Source organism: Sorex fumeus, unplaced genomic scaffold (genome assembly GCF_029834395.1).
Source record: "Sorex fumeus unplaced genomic scaffold, SorFum_2.1 ptg000007l, whole genome shotgun sequence".
Taxonomy (NCBI): domain Eukaryota; kingdom Metazoa; phylum Chordata; class Mammalia; order Eulipotyphla; family Soricidae; genus Sorex; species Sorex fumeus.
This window is the reverse complement of record NW_026606064.1, coordinates 46,496,264-46,521,718: the sequence shown is the minus strand read 5'-3', so window position 1 is coordinate 46,521,718 and position 25,455 is coordinate 46,496,264. Positions and strand designations below refer to the sequence as shown.

At 37.7% G+C, this 25,455-nt stretch overlaps 1 protein-coding gene and 1 pseudogene across 1 annotated transcript in view; both read left to right on the top strand.

Moving 5' to 3' along the window:
• Nucleotides 1–25,455, top strand: part of SMYD3 (SET and MYND domain containing 3) — an 853,166-nt gene that overhangs the window by 366,730 nt on the left and 460,981 nt on the right. The gene's annotated exons all lie outside the window — the stretch shown is intronic.
• On the top strand, nucleotides 8,172–8,272 carry LOC130017147 (uncharacterized; annotated as a pseudogene).

Below are 25,455 nucleotides of genomic sequence, written 5' to 3'. Positions count from 1 at the left end.
TTATATCTGAAGATCCTGCTGTAGAAACAAGACTTTATGTAGTTTGTTAAGGCCATGGAAAGTTAATTACTAAGAAATAAATATATTTTTAACCACTAGTCTCGGTCTCTGACATTTTTCTTTCTTTTTTCCTTTTTTAATTCTGATATGTAGTGATTCCTATCCTTCATCGAGTCCTCTCTCCATTTTTTTTGGTTGTTTATTTTGGGGAACATTTGGTGGTGTTCAAGGCTTACACTTGGCTCTTTGCTCAGGTATCACTACTGGTACAACTTCAGGGACCAGGTGTGGCTTTAGGGATTGAACCCTGAGTCTGATGCGTGCAACACAAGCCACTCTGCCTCTGCACTATATTGTTACGCTTTATAAATCCACTTTAAAATATGTGCTAGGCCCCATGTGATGTTTTAAAAGCACTATTGTATTATAATCCTCTCAACAGCTTTAAAGAAACAGATTTAGAAACTTGGCCAATTTCTCACATTTTGTAAATGATAGAGATGGGTCTTTTAGATTCTAAACTTTTATGCACTTAAGAATTGTGTGTGTGTGTGTGTGTGTGTGTGTGTGTGTTTAAATTTTGAGATCATGCCTTCCAGTGCTTGGGGACTACTCTTGTTCCTTTCTTGCTGCTTCAATGTTACTCCTAGCTGTGCTTGGCATATGTGTGGATGGGGGTGGGGGAGAGTGTGGGGAGGTGGGGGCAAGAGGTAATGGGGATTGAACCTGGGCCTCCTGCATGCAAGACATGTGCTTAGCCCATTGAGCTCACTCTGGCCCAAGGACTAGTCTGCATTACTTCCCTTTCGAATTCATTACTCAGATGAGAATTATATTTAATAAACTAGGCACTCTTACAAAGTAGGTATCACAGAAACAAATCCTGACTTTGTTTCATTATTTTTTTCCCTTGTGCATCATTTTAGCAATTCCTTAAAAATGTTTTTCTGAGGCCACAAAATATAGAACGTAGAGCATATGGGGCTCTATCCCCGGTCCCCATACAGCTCCTTGAGCACCACCAGGATTGATCCCTGGGTGGAAAGCCAGAAATATCTAGGCACTGCCAGGTGTGGCCAGAAATTAGAATTAAAAAACAAAAATTAGTTTTCCCCTCATATATCTTCCCCCCCCCCCCCCGCCATCTCCCACCCCAACAATTGCTTTCCTTCTCGTTCTTCTTCCAATACTCTGGGGCCAAGAATGATCGAGACATCCCCTTTGAAAAATATGGCTTTCTCTTGTTCAGTTATTCTAAGTACCACTTGAAGGTGATATCCTGTGTTTTGTCCTACTTCTTCTGGCTTATGTCATTTAACAAGATAGCTCCCAGTTCCATCCATGTTGCAGTGATTTGTAGTTTCGTTGTTCCTTACAGCTGTGCATTAGTCTATTGTATGTATAGACCACCTCTTCATGATCCAATGATGGGCAGGAGTCAGGAGATTCAGGTACATTGGTGTTGTAAAGGAGTGGTATGGCTAAATATTTAAACTACAGAATCAGCAACACTGAAAATATGATCTCCAAACTAACAAACAAACTTAAACAATGGCAAGCGGGAGCAGGGTGTGGGGGAACCTGGCAGCACCGGTGGAGGAAATTTGACAGTGGTGGTAGGATTAGTGCAGAAACAATGTATGTCTAAAACTCAATTATGAATAGCTTTGTAAATCGTGCTGCTTTAATAAAATAAAATGAAATCAATTTTAAAAAATGTTTTTCTTGGCTTGTTCTTCAAGCCTGTACTCTCCGTTCATACCTCACTGGCTTGTCTCTTTGTCATTTTGCTTTTTCCACTCTGAAGAAGCCAGTGCTCTCTCTTGAACATGTACTTCTTTCACTCTCCTCACCTCTTTCTAAGTAAGTTTCAACAAAAACTATCTTTCTTCACAATTAAAACAAAATTTTTCTTGGCATACAAGATAGTATAGGGGTTGGGGCACTTGTGTAGAATGTGACTGACTCTGGTTTGATCCTAAGCATGGTCAGGAGTGATCCCGGAGCATAACGCCAGGAGTAGACCCTGAGAAATATCAGTTGTGATCCCAAAGACTGCCCCCACCCCCCTCAAAAAAAGTTTTTCTTATAGGGAATTGGAAGATAGCTCAAATAGTAGAGCAAATGCCTAGCACATGTTCTAGGTCTTTGAGCACTGCCAGGAGTGGCCCCTAATCTAAAAGTAAAATAAATAAATAAATAAATAAAAATAAAGAAAGGAATGTCACTGTCACTGTCACTGTGCTCCTGCTGTTCATTGATTTGCTCGAACGGGCCCAGTAACATCTCCATTGTGACACTTGTTACTGTGTTTGGCATATCGAATACATCATGGATAGCTTACCAGGCTTTGCCGTGTGGGCAAGATACTCTCAGTAGCTTGCCAGGCTCTCTGAGAGGGGCAGAGGAATCGAACTCGGGTTGGCCATGTTGGCTGTAAATGCCCAAATGTGCAAGGTAAACGCCCAACCCGCTGTGCTATCGCTCCAGCCCAAATAATAAATCAGCAAAATATTTTTACTGTAAGGAGAAGGAAAGAATTATGTTACTTTCATACACACAGCCATCATCTAAGCACATACAACCAACAGTATCTTGTCTTTGCTATGCCTGGGAGTTTTGAGTCTACTAATTATTTGTTCTTTTAAGAAGCATGTGACAGCGTTTCAATGTGTCTTAAAACCCCAGAAGGCTGCCACAGTACTAACAACAGTAAACTGCAGGGTGTGCAACAGGCTCTTTATTTTGCCCCAGAAATGTGTGGCAGCTTTAGAGAAATGCAGCCATCCTGTAAGTGTCCCATTTGTAGGGAGGCAGTTGAGAATATCTCCCAAAGCACATTTCTTTTAGTCACTCATTGCCTTAAAAAAATCTTTTTAAAAAAAGTACATCTTTTCTATTTTTTCCTATCTAATTATGTGAACAACAATTTTCTGTGTGTGAAACTTTATTTAAATACTGTGATTTACAAAGTTGTTCACAATGAAGTTGCTTGAGGTATTCAGTGTTCCCACCTATTGTCCCCTTCCTTCCACCTATTGTCCCCAGTTTCCCACCTGCCACACAAGCTTGCTCCCTTAGCAGGCACAACATAATTTACTTTATAATGCTTTTTACAACATAAACCTTGTAATAGTGTTACTGAAGTTATCCGCTGAGAATTTACTGAGTTGTTAGATGTTAGTTGAGCCTTCTGTGGTTCTGTTCTGAATTACTGAGCTTGGTGGGCCTCCATGCAACTTTCCCATCTTATTTTCTGTGCTCCCACTGGGCTGTCAGCCTGTGAAGTTTGGATTGCTGTATGTGGTAGAAGCTTTGGAGCTGAGATGATCAGCTACTGGCTTCTCTCCCAGATCAGCCGTGAAGCTGGGCCGTTTCTCTGGTGACAGCAGGAGTGTGAAAAAAAAATTTAATTAAAATGTATTTTTATTGAGATAGCATTTAATTAATGCTATCTCACTATACAAGCATGCAAATGTTAATACGTTTTAGGGTCATAGTGGCAACAAACCATGCCCACCATCAAAGTGCCAGTGTCTTTCACCACAGCCTACTCATCCTCCTTGGTAACTTTAATTCTGTTATCAGAGTCTAAAGATTTGTTTTCATTAGACAGTATTTGTTCATCATGCTTTGTTACTTTATATACAATGTACAAATAAGATTACCCAATATTTGTCGTTTTCCTTCTAACTTACTTGTCTTAGTACAATACTCTCTAGTTCTGTCTACCCATCTTTACTTTTAGCTGCATAGTATTCCACCGCGTGTATACACGACACCTTTGTTGTCCACTTATCTGTCATTGGGCATTTGGGTTGTTTTCAAATTTTGACTAGTGGAAATAGTGCTGTACTGAACATAGGCTTGCATACACTTTTTTTGTTTTGCATTTTTGTGTTTCTGATAGATATTTTAGAGTGGAGTTGCTGGATTATATGATAGTTCTATGAACATGTATTTTGATATTATACTTTTATGTAATATTTAGATTATAGTATTAGTGAATGCTATCAATAACTACATGAAGGCCAAACATAATTCTAAAAACTAGCTTTGAGAGGAGGTTTTCTTATTTGTTAAAGAGATGTTGGATGAATCACTAAGAAAAAGATAGCTGGAGGAATCGGTCGGGATGGGAGATGTGTGCAGAAAGTAGATAAAGGATATCTTTGGTATCACTACCAAACATGATAACCTCTCAGAGTCTGTATTGCAAACCATAATGCCCAAAAGTAGAGAGAGGTAATGGGGGAATTATATCTGCCATGGAGGCAGAGGGAGGGTGGGAAAGGGGGGGTTATACCAGGGATATTGATGGTGGGGAATGTGCACTGGTGGAGGGATGGGTGTTTGATCATTGTGTGATTGTAACCCAAACAAAAAAGCTTATAACTATCTAATGGTGATTCAATAAAATTAATAAAAAAGAACTTAAAAACATACTATGACTCAATGAAAGCACATAATAAAGACTTTCAACAAATATTTTTAAGAGAATTTTATAGGGCCTATTGGAACTAGTGTAAAGATGATAAAATTATGATTTACAAAATTGTCAATAACCCTAAATGGTATACTAACTGTTCATACTTTCATAATAAAATTTATAAAGTGATGCATAAAAAAAGACGTGGGATGAAATAATACAATAAAATACTTGTATGCAGTGGTGAAGACCTGACAATGAAGTGCCTCTTCTGAGAAAGGAAGTTTTTCTATGGGAAACAATTATAAAGTCAAAACACAATAAGGTAGCATGAAAGCCAAAGGAACAGATTATAGATAGACTTAGAATCTGACTGATAAAATAGATTGCTTTCAAAAGAATATGTCAGCCAACCTGTGGCCATCTAAAAACACTAATTATCACATACTTTCTATTTGGAAATAAAAATAACCAAAGAGGGAAGAAGAAACAAAAAGGAATAAAGAAAAAAATATTGGAAATTATAGCTATAGTTATATGACATTTGAATCAAATGACACTGAATTGCATACTAAAACAATTAAAATAGGATTTTAAAAATATATCCAAATGAAAAAAAATAAAAGCCAATGATGTGACTGCTCACGATGTTTCTAAACCAAGTCACACAAACTCTTTATTTCTGCAGTCATTTCCCAGAGGTTGCAGATTCCTCAAGGCCAGGAATCTGCCATTTTCTGTTCACTACTAGAACCTGCAGGGTGAATGAGTGCCCTGTTGTTATTCGACACTGTAGCTACAGAACATACTTGCTCTTGATGAGGCACCAGACAAAACAAGGTTCAGGCTGTAACTTGGCTTCCTGTGCTGGGAAATAGCATGTGGTCAGAAGATGACTCTGAGCTTTTCATTCATTGTTATCTTTTCATTCTGAGTAAAGTGACATGTGTTAAGTCAGAACTCAAGGTTACAGCTGGACTCAGGAGTTCCCTTTGATACTTTTCATTGCCGATCTGCAGTGCATAGAATGATGTCAGTTAGGCTGCTTTTTTCTTTTATTAGTATTACAGTGAAAAGTGTTATTCTTAAGTGTATTTGCAGTAATATTTTCATCATTAAGTATCCAATGAAATTGATTTTTTTAGTTTTTGTTTGGGGGCCATGCCTCTTAGTGCTCGGGGATCATTCCTAGTAGGAATTGGGAGACCATCTGTGGTTCTGGGGTTCCTACTGAGTTGAATGCTTGCAAGGGAAACACCTACCCATTGTATTATCTCTCTGGTTCCTGAAGTTGATTCTTAGTTGGATAATCTTTTTGTTTTTGATCCTTCTTCTCTTTATTTCTTTTATTTAGTGTGCCTCCCTCCCTCTCTCCCTCCCTTCCTTCCACCTCAAACATGCAAGACAAATGCTCCACCTCTGAGTTATCGCCCTCTCCTACTTCCACTTTTCATTGCCATTATATACCAGAAATGAGTTCCATTACTGTGATTAATTCTCTTGCTTATTTTATTTATTTTGAATTCCCAAGAAGTGCTCAGGAGGTTTGGGGGCACTTCCCTGCATTTGGTGCTGCTCATGCCCTATGATGTCAGTGATTGCCCAGGCCACCTGCGCAGTACTTGGGGAGTCCCAGAGCTGCACTTGGCAGTGCTGGGGGACTGTGTGGTACCCAGTTTGTGGTATGCAAGGATGCTCTTTAACCCCTACATCATCTCTACAGCCCCGTTCTTTCATATTTTACCTGAATAACAATGGAATGAGTATCATTTAACTCTCATAGACTTTTATAGGATTTAGAAAATTTTGTGTAGTTAAATGGACTAATGATTTTGAGAAAAAAGAGTATGGGACTTGGAATCTGCAGAATATGGGCTTACCTGTTATTTAGGGAAGGAGCTATTATTCTGAGTTTTTCACCCAATTGTGATGATTAATATGTGAATATTAAGAGGATCATTTGGGAACTGAAGAGAGAGTGCCAAGGGCTGACCACAGAGCTGGAAGTGGGCTTCCGAGCCCCAGATGTGGGCTGAAAACTCAGCTGATACGCTCAGAGGAGAGGGAACATTTGGAGGCAGAAAGTTCTGAACATTAACAATGCTGGGTCAAGAGGATTCTTATTTTTGTTGTTCTAAGTTTTTGTATTGATGTAAAATGAAATTGGACTTTTTTTTTTTTGCTTAAACAATTAAATCAGAATTCTGAATTATATTTCTTGGGGCCCCTACCAGTATGTTCCCTATATTTATAGTATTTATATATGGTAAGAAATTATGAGGAAAAAATGTAAAAGATTTTAATATTGTTTTTAAAAAGTTACTGAACATTCAGTCTGTCTCAACCAACTCATTTCTCTCTGCCTTTCATCATCTTTGAATTGTTTCTGTAATCATGTATGCTGTAGAAATCAAATAGTAGTTCAAATGTTCTTTTCTATGAAAAGCTAATCACCACATGTGCAATATATTGTTACTGCATGTATATTGACCAATTTTGTCAATATTCCTCTTCCTAGTTTTCCTAATACTTATATGCTTACTTGCTCTTAGCATGCTCCTTTTAACTGGTTGTAACATGTTACTGGTTCCCAAATTAATGAGTTAATTTCCATGGGTTTTATTCTTAGTTTCAGGATTCTTAATAAGTTATTCCTTATAGCATAAAATTTTTTTCCTTACAAACACAATGAAGGTGCCTGGGGTCTGCTCACCTATCAGGACTATGTGCTTTGCATTTACTGGGACAAAGTTTTAACCTTAGGTCACTAGTGCTACCCCACCCACCTAGCACCACTAGTACAGCCCTGGATGTCTCCCGCACCGGGTGCAGGCTACTGCTGGTCTTCAGATCTATTCTATTTTGGGGGAAGGGAGTTCCCATGCAATGGTGGGGGCGGATTCTGGAGTCACTCGATCAAGTAAGTCTGATAGTTCAAAAAATCAGAACATAGTTTGGGAACTTAAAGAGATATTTTTCTGTATCACCTTAAGTAAGGAACTTGTATTATGAAGCTATGGTTTCTTTATTGAAAAGAAAGGTGAGATTGACCTAAATGATCCTGACTCTTGAGTTGGTGATCTTGGGATGCTGTTGTTCTTTGACTCTTATGATTTAATAGTAAGTCCAACGTATATTGATCTTAGGTTTTAATCTCAAGGTGTCTTGGCTTAGAATCAAGGAGCTGAAATGTCGTGTATAAAAGTTGCAGCAGAAGGTTTTTTTTTTTTGTAGTGCTTTTTGTGTCCATTTACAGAAGTCAGTATTATTTTGATATTTGTGCTTCTTGAAAAAGAAGTATATACTGGAATTGATAATGTTAGGTTTTAGACATTGGGGAAAAAAGAGTGAATATTTTATTCTGCTTTTAATATGGAGAAAATTTTGTAAAAATGTTGTATTTACTTGTAATAATTTCAACACTTACAAAAATTGTGGATGTTATTATAGCCAGTAGTTTTTTAGGGGGAGGGCACACCCAGTGTTTCTCAGAGGTTACTCTGGGATCTGTGCTCAGGGATCACTCCTGCTAGTGCTGAGGGTACCATTTAGGATGCTGAGAACTGAACCCTGGTTAGCCATGTGCAAGGCAAGCACCCTACCTGCTGTATTATCACTCCAGCCCCTGTAGTCAGTGATATTTTTAAACCATTATTCTTGGTAAGAAAGTACTACTGAAGAACCCAGCCTAACTGACCATTGAATTAATACATATAAGAAATACATTAAAATTCTCATTTCTGTGCTTGCTCCAGTAGCACAGATAGTGAAATTGAAAGGAAACAGATTAGTATGCCCCTGCATGAGGATGACATGCAGATTCATGAAGCATTCCCCAAATCCCTTCCAAAAAATTCTAGTTACTACTATTTGGAGAGTCATTATTAAACACTGATGCAGTAGGTTTTTATTAGTCTACTATTATTAACACATAGTCTGAAACTATTACTTTATAATTCAAGAGGTAAGGTGATTTAAATGACAGAAGAGGGTTTTCTCACAGGTTTTGTTCTTGCAGGCTACTTCTAAGCAAGGCTCACTCATGGCTCTCTACAGGCCTTACTCAGTGCTCAGGTGGTACGATGGCCAAGAGGGCAGTTCATAGTGGTGCAGCCATTGGGGAATGGGAAAGGAGTGGTCACCAGTGGTATCTGGGTTCATTTGTTGTCTTGGATTGATCTGAGGGCTCGAGTGTGCCAGACATGCACAGTGGTTCTTTGATCTGTCTTAGAGGCTTTTGCTAAACTTAGCTTGGGAGTTAGGACTTCAACAGTTGTACAGCCATTCCATCTCTCAATAAGTATGTTTTTAGAAGCAGAAATCACATGTCTAACGTATAGGTGTGGTATACATTAAATGACAGAAATGCTCTCCTAGGAGGAGACCAGATCAGAGTTGAGGACATCAGCTAATCCCCGATGAATTTGATACTGCCGTAGTATGCACTGACTTGGAAGAAGTTAGTTAAATGACCCAACGTTGCTCATCTGTTCTAATTTTGCAACTGCTATCTTGCCAGGATTTCCCATTTTAAAAAATGTGCAATGCATTGGCTTTTCTTTCATTCTGAATTTGAAGACTGGGATGCCTTTAGTTCAGAGTTAGATGGTTGTAACATGTATTCCAGAAAGGACATCTGCTTTATTTATTTTAAATAGAGCAGGATGGTTGGGCCATACCTACAGTCCTCCAGGCTTACTCCTGACTCTGTGTTCAAACTGGGGTCTGTGGCATTCAAGATAAACACATTTACCCATCTATTATCTCCATGGCCATAAAGGACAAGTATTTTATGATTTTCCCACTCTCAGTTTTTCTGCATAACTGCCCTTTTGAGTCTGATGCATTGAAATGCTAATTCTTGGGGGAATTTGAAAGCATGATTTTTTTGTTTTTAGGGGTGATTTACTTGGTTTGAAAGAATCCTGAATGTGCTTAGATGGAGCTATTTCAAGTCTCAGGCTTAACTTCCATGCTCAGTGCTTTTTGTCATCATTATTAAAGGTAGCCTTTTTGACTTTGACAGATGTCATGTTAGTACCTTGTAAATCCTTCTAGTAATACCTTCTATTACTAAGGTGTAAGTAAACACGGTTGTTTCTACCTTGCTTGCTTCTCACTGTGTGTCATTTTTATAGGGCTCTTTGACCTGTTAATCATCCCGGATATTCATTTAATACAGCCAGCCAAATAGAAATTTCCTGTTCATTTATGATGAACTGACCTTTCTTTTTACCTGCATCCTTTACAAATTCAGTTTGTGAAGCTCAATTTTCATTTGCTTTTGTGCAAATATCTTACTTCCTTGCTATTTGCTTTTAAGCCTATCATTTTTACATGATCTTATTTCAGGCTTTAAGTTTAATTTTCTTTTACCTTATAAAAAATTAAGTTAACCATTTGCATTTCCCCTACTTCTCTCATTTTACTTTTCTTTTCACTTTGTTTTATTAACAGTAAAAGGATTTATCTTGGGCATTATGGCTGTTTTTGAGGGGGATAATATGTGCCACACCCCCAAGACTCAGATATATTCCCAGCTCTGTGCTTGGAGGGCAACTCTAGTGCTCAAGGGAACCATGTAATGGTGGGGTACCTTTCTAAGTTAACTCTTAGACCAATACTGTATTTACTAATGGCTAGAGCTGCCAAATTAAATGCTATCTAATGGTGCGGTTTTTTAAAAAAAATTATTCAAGACTCATTTGAATGCCTTTTTCTTTAGCTTTTGGTTGTTCCTTGCTTCAAAAATTGTTCTATCTAAAAAAAAATCATAATAAGCCTCTCAAATCTTACTCCCTGGATCAGACATGTAAGTTGAGCTTTGAAGGTATCTTCAGGTATATAGTATTCTAACCTTTTTTCTATGGTCAGTTTTTATCTTCTTTTTCTAGTTCTGTGAAATCCTTCATGTAGTTGGAGAACTATGAGATGCATCAGTGATTTTCTCAGGTACAGTTTTGGGGGTAAGAAGTGATAAATCCTCCCTGACGGGAGGAAGTGGGAATTTTAGAAAGAACACTGATCTGGGAGTCAAGATTTGGATGACACTCAAGCCTGACATTGTGTCTGAGTTTCATTATTGCATCACTTTTGACATCCATTTTTTTACTTATAAGGTGCACGAGCTTGGTTAGACTCTTGGAGTCTTCAGCTCTATTCTCTGGTAACAATGGAAAGAAACTACAGAGTGGAGCTAAAGTTGATAGAGAGGATAAGAGATAGAAAGAGTCAGGCAAGACTTTGAAATGAGTGATAAGGATAGGATGGAGATGCAGCTGGAGAAAAAATGAGTGTCTGATTTAATTTTCATGAAGAATTGATAACAGAATAAACAGAATAAACTCTTTGTTTCTGTTTTGAGTTTGGGCCACATCTGTTGATACACTAGGGTTACTTTGACTCTGCACTCAAGAATTACTCCTGGAGGTGCACAGGGATCGAACCTGGGTTGGTCACATGCAAGGTAAGCACCCTACCTGCTGTACTATTGCTCCAGTCCAGAACAGTCTTTGTAGCCACTGATAATGGCTATTTCTCAACCTTAGAGACATTTTGATCTCTTTTTCTCTTGTCTCTGTCTCTGTCTCTCCGTATATGTACATGTGTTTTCTCTCTTCTCTTTTTCCCCTCCATCCTTCTGTCTCTTCCCTCCCTTTTTTTTTCACCTCTCTTCCCCTTCTCTTAAATTGGATTAATTGGGTAGGCTTGCAATAGTTTGCTCGAGTTACTCTTTCTTTTCTCTTCATAATTAGGTTAAAATTGTGCCTTTTTAGATTTTTACAGATTTAAAAAAAATTTTTATTAGTGAATCACCATGAGGTACAGTTACAGACTTACATACTTTCGTGCTTGCGTTTTAGTCATACAATGGTCGAGTACCCATCCCTCCATCAGTGCCCATTTTCCACCACCAATGGTTCAATCATCCTTTCCACCACCTCCATCCACATCTGGGTCTTCTGGAACTCGTAGTGGCGACAGTATCTATAGATCAGTCCTAATTCAGTAGCATGAATTCTGTCTTTTGCAAGTAAATGTATATAAGAAAATATCTGTATTTAGGAGCACCAGAGAATCTGAGATTTCCATCTTTGTGAGCTTAGGAGCTTTTTGGTTGCCCAGAATGTCATCCATGATAGAGAGGATTCATATCATCTTCCTTGATGTTCCTAAATCTTGTATGCAGTAAATAAAATGTCAGATGCACTATTATTTTTGAGTAGTTCCGCCTTAGGGGATAGAAATGATGTCAGTTGATAGTTGAAAATACTTTTCATTCATTTTATAAATAGATTTCTTTCATCACACTTGCACATAATTTCAAGAACACCCCTCCTTTCTATTAAATTAGAGACTGGAGATTCATGGGTAAGGAAAATACAGGAAAACCTTTTTCGCCATTATGGTCACTTTCAGGTGAGACATTTATCTGTCTTGCTCTGTTTTGATACTTGTAACTAGCCATTGCAATAAAATGAAACCTTTAAGAACTAGTTCTCTGTTTGCTAGAGCATCTGCTTGCATGCCACGTCATCCCATATTTCCTATACTTTTCAAGGATAGGAGTGCGTGTGGAGAGATGGATGATAGTAATTTTCTTACCTTAAGTGATCACTTCATCTCTAGGGAAAAAACAGGACTCATATGATGTACATACGATGGTACAATATGCTCCTTGCATGGTATTTGGTTTCATTTAAAGCCTATCACATTTCTTTATGATTCTTACAGCTCACACTCTGTTTATATCAGTTCTGGAGAGTATTTTGCAAAAGGTGGTATCTCTTGCTGGAAACCACTTATAGTGATTACTACATTTTACTGTCTCCCTCTTTAGATTCTAAAATAAGGTTGCACACACCTGCACCATGACTTTGTGAGGAATGTGTTAGATATTTAATATTCTTAAAGACATAAAATTTTGTGTTTAGTAAAACTTTTTTACAAATTTTCAATTTAAAACAAAAATCTGCTTTTTGAATGTATCACAATGAAAGAGAATGTATCTAAACCGCATTATATATTTATATATATTTTGCTGGCAGGGTACAGAGCACTCCTGGCAATGCTTGAGACCCAATAAGGCTACATTCAGCAAGCTGGCTTACCCCCAGTAGTGCTCTGGGGTCCAGGTCATGCTTGGGATCAAACCCAGACCTTGTACATGCAAAGCATTGCTCTACCACTTAAGCCAGGTCCATTTTTGGATTTTGATAGGCTAGGGGAATATTTTCTACAAGGAAATTTCAGAATTAAAGCTTTTATTGGTTATGTAAAAATGTTATTTGATAAATAGCTCATTATTTTAAGAAAACTGAGAGAGGGAAGTATAAGATATCTAACTTGCTTTCCTTTACAAAGTGCACCTGGTTTTACCCAAATAATGGATGAGAGGGAGACTGCTTTAGAGAAATAGTCCTTATAACAAATGAGGAAAGATTCAGAAGGTCAAAATTCATTATTTTGTAGCTTGCATGAGTTAATGGGTCCAAGTGGGAGCATCATTAGCTGCTGACATCACACAAAGAGACAATCCAAGATTGTATGTCTCCTGATGAAGAACACAGTCTGGGAAATAGCCTCCAAAATTGCAAATTCTAATCTGATCTGGCCTCTTTATCTGACTACCAATTAGTCAGAAGTACAGAGGATAAGGGAACAAAGTGAATTAAACATCATGGAGGTACACTTTAAAAAATGTAAAATGAGCTCCTCTACAGGAAAGATAACTTAGTTGCATTTTAAAAATGCAACTGTTTCCCCTCCCCAAATGCAGCAGAAAAATGAAGAAGACCGAGGGAGTAATCTACAGAATAAAGGATATATTAACTGAGCCTAATATCTGTATGTTGTTTGTATGACCAATTATATAAACTATTGAAATGTATAATATGTGTGAGGGCAATGTTCACTTACCTAAATATTTTAATAACATTAAGGGATTTTTGTTCCAAATATTTTCTCTATTTAAGGACTCATAACACTGAAGTTTAATAAGAATAAACCCTGTGAATATTGACAGGAAAAAAGGATTTGGTATTTGATATTTATTAAAAAAAACAATAGAAAAAACTATTAACAGGGGCATAATAAGAAAGATTATCTATCATTAATGAAGCTGGCAGGATATTCCCAGATACTCTCTGCTTTGGTCCATGTAACATAAGAGGTCTTCTCTTTTTGTGTCTGTTTGGAATAATCGATAATAAAACATTAAAGATAATTTTATTTTATTTATTTTTTAACTTTTTATTGAGACACCATGAGGTACAGTTGTAGACTTACAAATTTTGTGCTTGGGTTTCAATTATACAATGATCAAATACCCATCCCTCCACCAGTGCCCATTTCCCACCACCACGGATCGCAGTATCCCTCCCATCCCCCATCCCCCACATCCCACCCTGCCTCTCTGGCAGGGCATTTCCCTTTGTTCTCTCTCTCTCCTTTTGGGTGTTGTGGTTTGCAAAAGAGGCACTGAGTGGCAATCATGTTTGGTCTATAATCTTCTTTCAGCATGCTTCTCCCATCCTGGGAGGATCTTCCCAACACCCTTTATTTGGTGCTCCTTTCTCTATCTGAGCTGCCTTTTCCCCTAAGCCATGGAGCAAAATTCCTGGTACTAATCTCGGCCATTCATGGGTATTAATCTCCTATTTTGTTACTTTATGTTCCCCAGATGAATGCAATCTTTCTATGTCTATCCCTCTCTTTCTGACTTATTTCGCGTAACATGATACTTTCCATATAGTACCACTTGTATGTAAATTTTATGACTTCATCTTTTCTAACCGCTACATAGTACTCCATTGTGTAAATGTACCAAAGTTTCTTTAACCAGTCATCTGTTTGGGGGCACTCAAGTTTTTTCCAGATTCTGGCTATTTTAAAGAGTGCTGCAATGAACAAACAAGTGCAGATGTCACTTCGATTATTCTGGCTATTTTAAAGAGTGCTGCAATGAACATACAAGTGCAGATGTCATTTCGACAGTACTTGTTTTGCCTCTCCTAGATATATTCCTTGAAATAGTATTGCTGGGTCAAATGGGAGCTCAATTTCTAATTTTTGGAGAATAGTCCATACTGTTTTCCAAAAGGGCTGAACCAGTCGACATTCCCACCAGCAGTGAAGGAGGCTCCCTTTCTCACCACATCCGCGTCAGCACTGGTTGCTTTTGTTCTTTTGGATGTGGGCCAGTCTCTGTGGTGTGAAATGATATCTCATTGTGGTTTTGATCTGCATCTCCCTGATGATTAATGATGTGGAGCATTTTCTCATGTGTCTTTTAGCCATTCGGATTTCTTCTTTAAGAAAGTTCTGTTCATTTCGTCGCCCCATTTTTTGATGGGGTTGTATGTTTTCTTCTTGTGGAGTTCAACCAGTACTTTGTATATCCTTGATATCAACCCCCTGTCGGATGTGTATTCGGCAAATATCCTTTCCCATTCTGTAGACTGTCTTTGTATTTTGGTCACTGTTTCTTTTGAGGTGCAGAAGCTTCTTAGTTTAAGATAGTCCCATTTGTCTATCTCTGTTTTCACTTGCTTGGCTAGAGGTGTGACAAAAGATAATTTTAGATAAAAATGTGAAGTAGACTTTAAGTACAATGAAAAAAATGAAAGAAAGGGGAGATAGAGTGTCTAGCACATAATCTGATAGAGCGTATCTTTTGAATATATCTTAGCTATAGGTATTTCGAAGCCATACATTTATTTATATATATAATAATATTCATTTGATTTTCTTCCCAGCAAATATTTATTGAGCATATATAGTGTGGCAAGAACTTTCCATAAATCAAGTAACACTGAGTGGTACCCAACATTCCTTTACTGTTTTTGACCTTTTGCTCATTCTTTAGAGTCTCCAAACTGCATGCGACCAGTTTTCAGGCTGAGGAGTTTAAAATGTCACTGTGTGTTCTTATTTCTGATTCATTGAAGGTTAGTCTTTAGTATTCTTCTCAGGTTAGCACTAACCAGCTGCTGGGGCTTTGACTTCCTCTTGACTCATCCAGCACTTAAAAGTCATAGGCACCACCTACTTGATTCCAGAAGGACCTTTCCTGATCCGCAGCATGGTTCAACCTAGTGGCTGCCAAATGAACTCCAGCCCCAAATTTATAGTTGAGATCCTATGGGAACGCTCCCCCCACCTGCCATTTCACCTTCGAAACTGTTGTTACACTCTGCAAGATTTTCCAATTACTACATCTAATTACAAGGAAGAATAAATTACTGAAGCAAGTTAAATTATCTTGTGTGTCATAACAGTAATTAACATTCAAATAGGAAACGGCTGCCATTTTTATAAACATCACTAAGTGGAGATAGCACCCCATTTGAAAGCAGCAAGCAAGAGCATGCTTCCTTTCTGACGCCTGGAATAAAGATGGTTTGAAAGAGTTGCTCAGTTGAAGGTTTAGAAAATCTATCTGGATGCCACTGATGTTATTGGAGATGATGATGTTTGAATTGTATTCCTGTTATTCTTGTTTTATTTTGTTGGGGGCCATGCTCAGTGGTACTCAGAGCTTACACCTGGCTCTGCACTCAGGGTTCACTCCTGGCTGAGTTTGTGGAATTAATTATATGTGGAGCTGGGGATGGAAATGGGTTAGCTACATGCAAGACAAGTGCCTTAAACCTCTTTCTATCTCTCTGGCTTCAATTATAAGTATTTGTCATCATCTGCTTTCTCCTTGTTATCCCTACCTTTTTTTTTGGTCACCACTCCTGGCAGTGCTCACGGATCATGCCTGATGGCATACAAGACTAGTACTCTTGCCATTGTACTGTCTCTCTGGCCCCCTGTATTTTTCACCTCTTTTCTTCCATATTTCAAGTAGGAAGGACACCACATTGCCTTGCACGCGGCCAACCCGAGTTTGATTCCCAGCATCTCATATCATATGGTCCCCTGAGTACTGCCAGGAGTAATTACTGAGTGCTGAGCCAGGAGTAACCCCTGTGCATTGCCAGGTGTGGCCCAAAAAGCAAAAAACAAAACAAACAAACAAGCAAAAATAGAAATCAAAAAATCTTTCCTGTAGCCGATAGTTAGTTCATGACAGACTGACAGACATTTCTGATGTTTTGTGAACCAAACTTTACTTGGAAAGCAGTTCACAACCCTTTTTTAAATTATTAATTTTTACTTTTTTGGTTTATTTTTTAGTCTTAATTTAGATACTGTAGGTCCTAGAACTGTTCACAGTGGTTTTGTGTGCGTATCATTCCAGCACCACAGCTGCTGCTGCACTTCCTGCATTTCAATAAGTTTATGATCTTTCCTTCCCATATAAGACCCTTCTGCCATGGAAATGTTCTACTTCTGTGTGGTCTCTTGATTTTGAGTTTGTGATCCCCACTGCTGCTGGCAGGGATCCTTTCTACAGTGCTGTTTGCGGGGAATATGGGGTGTCAGGGCTGTCTCCCCAGTTCCACTTTATACTTAAATAGAAATATATTTCCACTATTTTGGGTGAAGGCAAATCTCTTGGATAGCCCTTCAGTGTATTTGCCTGTATTATGTTAGCTGAAAGATGGTTAGCTTATCACCACCAAGGTGAAAGCCAGCATTTCTCATCATTGATTGGAAGTGTTTTTCTCATTGCTTTGAAATCTTTCCTGGGGCTGGAGTGATAGCACAGCGGGTAGGGTGTTTGCCTTGCACACAGCCAACCCGGGTTTGATTCCAAGCATCCCATATGGTCCCCTGGATACTGCCAGAAGTAATTCCTGAGTGCAGAGCCAGGAGTAACCCCTGTGCATTGCCCGGTGTGACCCAAGAAGCACTGTAGCACTGTCCTCCTATTGTTCATCGATTTGCTCGAGTGGGCCCAGTAACGTCTCCATTGTGAGACTTGTTACTGTGTTTGGCATATCCAATATGTCCCGGGTATCTTGCCAGGCTTTGCTGTGCGGGCGAGATACTCTCGGTAGCTTGCTGGGCTCTCCAAGAGGGGCGGAGGAATCGAACCCAGCTTGGCCAGTCGGCCACATGCAAGGCAAATTCCCTACTGCTGTGTTATGGCTCCAGCCGATCCAAAAAGCAAAATAATAATAATAATAATAATAAAAGCTTTCCTGTAGCCAATAGCTAGATCACGACAGACATTTCTAATGTCTTTATTTTTTTTCCAGTTTGAATGGTTCAAAACCAGCAGTGCTCAGGGGCTACTTCTGACTCTGCACTCAGGGATCCCTCATGGAGGTACTTGGGGGATCATAAGCAGTGCCAGAGATGGAACTGGGGTCATGAAAGGCAAAAGTCTAACTCCTGTACTCGTTCTTGGCTCCTTCAAATGTGTTAAAGAACGGATTATTTTTTGCTCAGAATGTCATTTCAATTATATTTAAAAAATACCTTTTTTTCTTCCAAAGACTCTGAAGAACTAGTGTTTCCAAATTTCAGATCACTTTTTGGATCTAAACAGCAATGGGAAGAAGTCAAATTGCCCTTTGTGTAGAGTCCTCAGCAGTCTCACTAATGAAGGCCTCTTTTATTTACTAATCTCCAATGTTGCAACTCACTCTTGGTCTTTGAGACAAAATGTCACATGAAAGAACTTGGATGATTTTTGTGAGCATTAATGAGGAGGGTTGTGTTAGGTCCCAGAGAAGGCAATGAAAGGCATAAGAGGCCATTGGAATGATATAAAAAAATCATTTTCTTAGTGAATTTTTGTCACGTTAGCTTAGACTAGAAACCTAGTAACCAATTATTTTGCTCTTTTTCAATAAATATCTATTCTGAAAGGATTGTGAAAGGTGTGGCAACTTGGGTAAATATAAATTGCTTTTCATGGAGAATGTATTTAAGATAGGAAATCCCTTTGAATAGATAACATTTAGAAAAAAATGTTTTTATTCTGCATTCGATGTAGTATAATATACTTGGAATACATGGCTAATTTACACATGTTTCATTTACAATGTATTTAAGAGCCCTTCTGAATGAATAGTTGGTAATTAGGTGATTGACATATTCTCCCACTTGACAATCACACAAGCCAGTAAATTGCCATCTATTTTCCAGTGGCATCTCCAATAAATGTTTGAAAGTTCACTGAACAACATTTGTTCAGCAGAATTCTAAGATACTAACGATCCTTTATTTCTACAAATTGGGTAAATGCTCTCCTTGGAATGTCTCTCTTGCTGCCTGTTAGGTCTTTGATGAAAAGTGGTTCAACTTAAATAATATATATGAAATCTAAACAGTTTTAATCCCTAAGTAGTAAAGGAATTTTTAAGTTTAGGATACTTTTATACAAAGAACTCCTTCTAGGAAAACTCAAATTCTGTTTGTTTAATGTACGGCAGTTGTTATTCTAAATCTTAACGAGCAAAATGATTATTTACTTGGTTGCTAAACTTTTCTCAGGACATGTTTTATTTCATCTCATATCAGTAGGATATTGCTAATTATAATATTAAAAATCATCTTGAAACTTAGCTTTCTTTGGAAGGAGGCACACCTAGTGGTGTTCGGGGGCTTTTCTTGGCTATGTCTTCAGGGATCACTTGTGTCATTGCTCTTTGAACCATATGTGGTGCTAAGGACTGAACTGGGGTCTGTCCATATGTGCAAGGCAAGTGCTTTACCCACTGTGCTATTTCTCCAACCTCCATCTTTAATTTTTATGCATTATAATGATAATTAACCCTTATAAAAACAGGATACAGAGTATTTTATCAAATGTGATTTTATAAACTTAATGTTTCCATTTGTATCTCTTTTACATGTAGCCTGGGTAAAGCTATTCCTTAATCCTTCCTTATAATATTTTCCCATTGGTGTTTTTTTATAGACGTACAACTTATAGCAATAAAACATGTATATTTGATGAGATTTGAATATTAATAAGACATTTGTATAGCTCAGAGTCCCATCATCACATCAGATATTTCCATGACATGAGACAGTATTATAATGTATTTCTAATTTTAGAAGTAGCAGAGATTATGGAGGGGTGATCACAGAGAATCTCTTTTCAGTTTATCAGATACATACCACATGCAAATATGATAAGGACTGATAAAATTAACAACTTGATAATCTTTAAATATGTTCTGTGCCAGGTGTTCATTTATTCCCCAGAAACTTTCTCCTATTAATAAACAAATGGTCTTAAGTACAGGCTATTAGCAAGTAACCATAACTTCTCTTCTCCCCAAAAGTTGTGTTTAAAAAAAATGATAGGGGTAAATCACAAAACTAAAATCAAAGGAAAAGGGATTCATGATTGAATCTCAAATGAGATCATCAAGGATTACTGCTGTAATGTTAAATAAGTAGAATCCAGGAGAGAAAGCATTTAGTGGAATAAACTATACACCCTCAGCTCAGTTTGCCTCTTTTTATCATCTATGAAACATTGAATTCAATCTGTCCATTACCTGGGAACTAAGTAACTAAATTGAGCAAAGGTGGAAGAAGATAAGCTTAAATTTTTTAATATTATTTAAGATTAGTTAATCAGAAAACTTTCAGAGCAAGCAGTAGCATTTCTTTAGAAATTTTTAATTTAAAGAATGGCTCCTGTATCATGACCATAGAAAAATTTCTGGCTGAAAATTATAGATGGATGATCTGTGTATCCATATATATAATAAATGTAACATATATATATATAATGTTTCATAGTCATATGATAAAGTAGTTAGCTGCCACAGATACCACAAAGAAAATACAACAAAAATATTTATAGAAGAGAACTTTAGAGGTTTGGAGAGACATAGCATGTTTTAGATTAACTTTTATAAAGATGCCATTGTTTTCAAAGTAAACATTTTAAGGCATTTTCTCGGTAATTCTGCTGTCTCCCCTTTCCTCATTTTGCCATTGTTGTCCTGCAGAGACAAGAGTAACACACATGCCTGGTGATGGTGCTCGCCCATTGAGCTTTGATGCTTCCTGGGGATGACACATTCAATTGCGGTAATTGCACCCTGCTGCCACTGTATTTGCCAGAGGCCGTATACCTGTAGTTGAGATACTTGTCACATACTGCTAGTCAGACCTGCTGGGGGTTGATATGGGCCTCACGTGTGCTTGCCAGGGGTCGTGGTGCTTCCTGGTTGTGGTACTCATGTATATTCTAGTTGTGGTGCTTACCGAGGGTTATACCCCTGCAGTTGTGATACTCACACATACTTGTGATGTGATTGGGAATTGCTTGTGGTACCTCCAGCTTCTTTATCCATCCTGGATACCATAGTTCATGGTCTGAACAGTGAACAATCAAGTCACACTTTGACTTCAACTGTCCCTGGCTATAACTCCAAGGTTCCCAGAACATTAAGGGTATGGTCTCTACAAAAATATCTGAGGGTGGGTGTTATGGAGAGAAAGATCATGAGCTAAGTGCTTGCAAGTCAGTCCTTGACTATGGGAGTCCAGGGCTTAATTTCCAGCACTGCATGGTTCCCTGCGCACTGCCAGAAGTGACCAAAATCAAAACAAAAATATATAACTATAATTAATAGTGCAAGAAAGGCAAATAATGTGGCAGAATCTAACAAGGAAATGTTAATACTCAAATGTAGCAAGAATTTAGTCAGTTCCTCATTTAGGATTACTCATGTACAAATTGAATTCTATTTTGAGACCATGGAAATTTGGAAATATCTCTCAGAAGAGAGCAACAAGCTGCAGAGATGCCTCCAGACCCCAAAGTCACCATCCAGTTAAAAATTTAACTCCAGCTCTATCACCCTACTTAAAATTTTGGAATTCCTGGAGTGACATCTCATACTTTATGTCACTACCAGGTGTAGCACCCCACATTTGAAGGTGTATAAGGTAGAAGGCAATCAATCTTTATCTATACATACAAATGTATATATATGTATGTATACAAGGTTCGATGTGTAACAATATATTAGTAATCTCTCATTCAAGGACTTAATGTCTCCAAGGTGAAACAAAACAGTTTTCACACACTTTCCTCTAAGGAAACCTTTTTTTTTTTCAATTTTTTAAAAAAAAATTTATAAGTGAAACACCATGAGGTACAGTTGTAGGCTTACACATTTTTGTGCTTGGGTTTCAAGTATACAATGATCAAATGTCCATCCCTCCACCAGTGTCCATTTTTCCACCACCATGGATCCCAGTATCCCTCCCACCCCCCATCCCCCCATCCCACCCTGCCTCTGTGGCAGTGCATTTCAAGGAAACCTTTTAGGATAATTTTTAGTGAACTATTTATGACAAACTATATAAAATAAATTATTTAGGATCTTCCTTTAAGGCAGGCTTGGGTGCTGGTGAAAAGGCTCAAAAAATGGTGGTGAGACGTAATGGCAGTGGATTGGTGTTGGAATATTGAACATAATAAATTATTGTGAACAATTTTAAAAACATAAAATAAAACAAAAAATCCTTCAAAAAAGGTAAAGTAAAGCTTTTACTTTAACAACAACAAAAAGGAAAATTTGGAAATATCACTTAATCACTTAACTTCCTGTTAGTCGTCGATTTGCTCGAGCGGGCGCCAGTAACATCTCCATTTGTCCCTGTGGCGTGCTACTATAGCCCAGTGGCATCTGTTCGCTCTGGGAACATGAAGAGCCTCAAACCGATCATTCATGATCTTGATGAAGAAGTCTGACCATCTGGTAGGTGGGCGGCCACGCGGTCTTTTGATATCCCGTGGAATCCAGTCGGTAACAGTTCTAGTCCAGCGGTCATCTTTAAATCTCATTATGTGACCAGCCCATCTGATTTTCGACACCTTGGCAAATGAGACAGCATCCGTGATTCTTGATCGTCAACGGATGTCGGAACTCCGGATTCCTTCTCTCATTTGAGTGAAACGTGATATTCCAAGCATAGCTCTTTCAATTCTTCTTTGGGAGATCTGAATAGCGTTCTCATCCTATGGAAATATCAAGAGTCTAAAATTATTCAATTCATACTAATGTTTATCTGGAGAGTAATTGTACTTATTTTGTTTGTCTTGAAGCATACCTTGTTGTTCTCAAGAACTACTCCTGGCTCAGTGCTTAGGGGTTGCTCCTGGCAATGCTCAGGGAACCTTGTGCTGGGGTGTAAAAACTGGGCCAGATTCATGTAATGCAAGCGCTCAGCCCATTGAGCTTTTTCTGTGGCCTTTTTACTTTTTTTTTTTTTTGCGTTTTAAATTTTTTAAATTTTTATTTATTTTTTAAATTTTTATTAGTGAGACACCATAAAGTACAGTTGTAGACTTACAAATTTTTGTGCTTGGGTTTCAATTATACAATGATCAAATACCCATCCCTCCATCAGTGCCCATTTCCCACCACCATGGATTCCAGTATCCCTCCCACCCCCCTTCCCCCCCATCCCACCTTGCCTCTGTGGCAGGGCATTTCCCTCTCTCTCCTTTTGGGTGTTGTGGTTTGCAAAAGAGGCATTGAGTGGCAATCATGTTTGGTCTATTAGTCTACTTTCAGCATGCTTCTTCCATCCTGGGAGGGATCCTCCCAACACCCTTTATTTGGTGCCCCCTTCTCTATCTGAGCTCCCTTTTCCCTTTGCATGTGTAGCTGGCCTCCAAGCCATGGAGCAAAATTCCTGGTACTAATCTCGCCATTCTTGGGTGTTAGTCTCCTATTTTGTTACTTTATGTTCCTCAGATGAATGCAATCTTTCTATGTCTATCCCTCTCTTTCTGACTTATTTCGTGTAACATGATACTTTCCATGTAGTATGTATATTTACTTGTATGTAAATTTCATGACTTCATCTTTTTTAACAGCTACATAGTACTCCTTTGTGTAAATGTACCAAAGTTTCTGTTAACCAGTCATCTGTTCTTGGGAGCTCAGGTCTTTTCCAGATTCTGGCTATTGTAAAGAGTTCTGCACCTCTTCCACCTTGTTGGAGTATTTTTTCCATTAAAAAAAGCAAAAAAAGAATGTCATGGGGATCCCTATTATGATCCCCATGACATTCTTTTTTTGCTTTTTTTAATGGAAGAAATACTCCAACAAGGTGGAAGAGGTTATATGTAAAAGTAGGTTATAAAATTTATGTTATTAATAAAAACAGATGTTTTATGTATCCACTGAACACTTTTTAATAAAGTGTTGAAAATAATCAGGTGAATCATTCTTAATTTTGTAGCCTAAATATTTATGAGAGAAAGGAAATCACAGTACATAAACTGAGTTTTTGGGTACAAAATAATTATTAATTTTTATTTCTGATAGTCAGGTAAAATGCCAAGCTATGCCATTTCTCTTTTTTCTCATTTCTTAAGTTATGTCAAATACTTTTTATCCCTCCTTTTTATTATCTTGTGAATTTTATGTTATAAATAATGCAGAAAACAAAAGTTGTAATTGTTTCAACTAAACTCCAGCAAATTCTAGTTGTCACCAAACTTGAAAACAACAGTAATTTCTATAATCTATGAGAAAATGAGCTTTTAGGTATATTTTAGAATAACATTTTTTGTCATTTCTTTAGTGCTCTAACTCAGACCTGCTACTTCCAGTGCGAACACATCTCTGCTTCTTAAATGTCCTTTAGCTGTGCTCTGGAAAAGCACAAGCACTCAGATAACTAATTCACAACTTATGTTTTTTTTTTTTATAAAAATCCTGCCTATTTTGTATATCATATTAGAGGATGTTTTAGAGAAAGAATGATTTTTCCTCTTTAACAAAACTTTCACTATTTTTCTTCTATTTGGTGAATTAATATTGACACTTTCCCTTTTGACGCCATAATTTCTGACCATATTTTCTGTCTGATCCATTTGTTCCTCTATTGAGAATAAACATGAACTTACCCATGACTCTAGTTCTTTGTCATTTTTTTTTAAATCTCATAGATTGCTAGCCAAGCTAATTAAGATGTCAAGGTCTGTATTTGGTGGGTGGGGGGATGCTAGAGAGAACACATAAATTTCTAGAAAACAAAACTTCCCTAAGGACTGCAAGCAGAGAAGAGTTCATTTCTTATTAGAGTAATGCGAAATGACAGAAAGAATTACAGGTATGAAATTGCATATTACAAACCAAACTTTTTATTGGATCAGATTATGTAGGATGTGATATAGAACCCCTTCCTTGGAAAAGCCTTTTTCTATCAAGTATAAGATAGAATTGGTGCACAGACTTCTTTGAACTTTGCCTTTGAATTGGTGTCATAGGTTATACTGAACACTCTTGTCTCCAGATTGTGTGAGGTATTATGGAAGCAGAATACAACTTGGCAGAATGATCTGTATGACTTTCAGACCCTGAGCAGTGAATTGCTTGACATGTTTCCTCTGGGTGCAATGAAAATTTTGGTATACAGAAAGGACTCTTCATACTTATCAGTCAGATACTGTGGTTTATTGTCCTTACAGTGATAGAAAGGCATTCCAGAGATCACAGTTATAAAATATTGTAACTTTCAAACTTTCTCCATATATTTTCATTCTCAGGAATGTGTGATCTTTAATGTTCATCCCTGTTTAATGTCTTTATCACCAAAGTTTCTTCACATACATTGATTTTGTCTTCTGTGTTCCATTTTAGGATATTTTCTCTGTTGCTAAAAAAGATGTAAAGAACAATATTTTGTGTCATATTATCTATTCTTTTGAGATTATTATTCACTTATTGCAGAGACAAAATAAGACTTTCGTATGACTTTCTATGCAAATATTATTGCTTTTTGAAAATTTTTAAAAATACATATTTTATTTTGATTTATCATACACCTGGCATTGCTCTAGGGTTGCTCTCATCAATTCTCAGGGCACCATGCAGTGTCAGGGAGTAAACCTTGGCCCCCCACATGCAAAGCATGCCCTACATATGCTGAGCCCTCTGACCCATCTCTCTGCTCGCAAATATATGTGTACATATGTATGTGTGTGTATATAATATATATGTGTATATAATATATATATGTCAGGGAGTAAACCTTGGCCCCCCACATGCAAAGCATGCCCTACATATGCTGAGTCCTCTGAACTATCTCTCTGACCCCAAATATATATATATATGTGTGTGTATATATACATACAT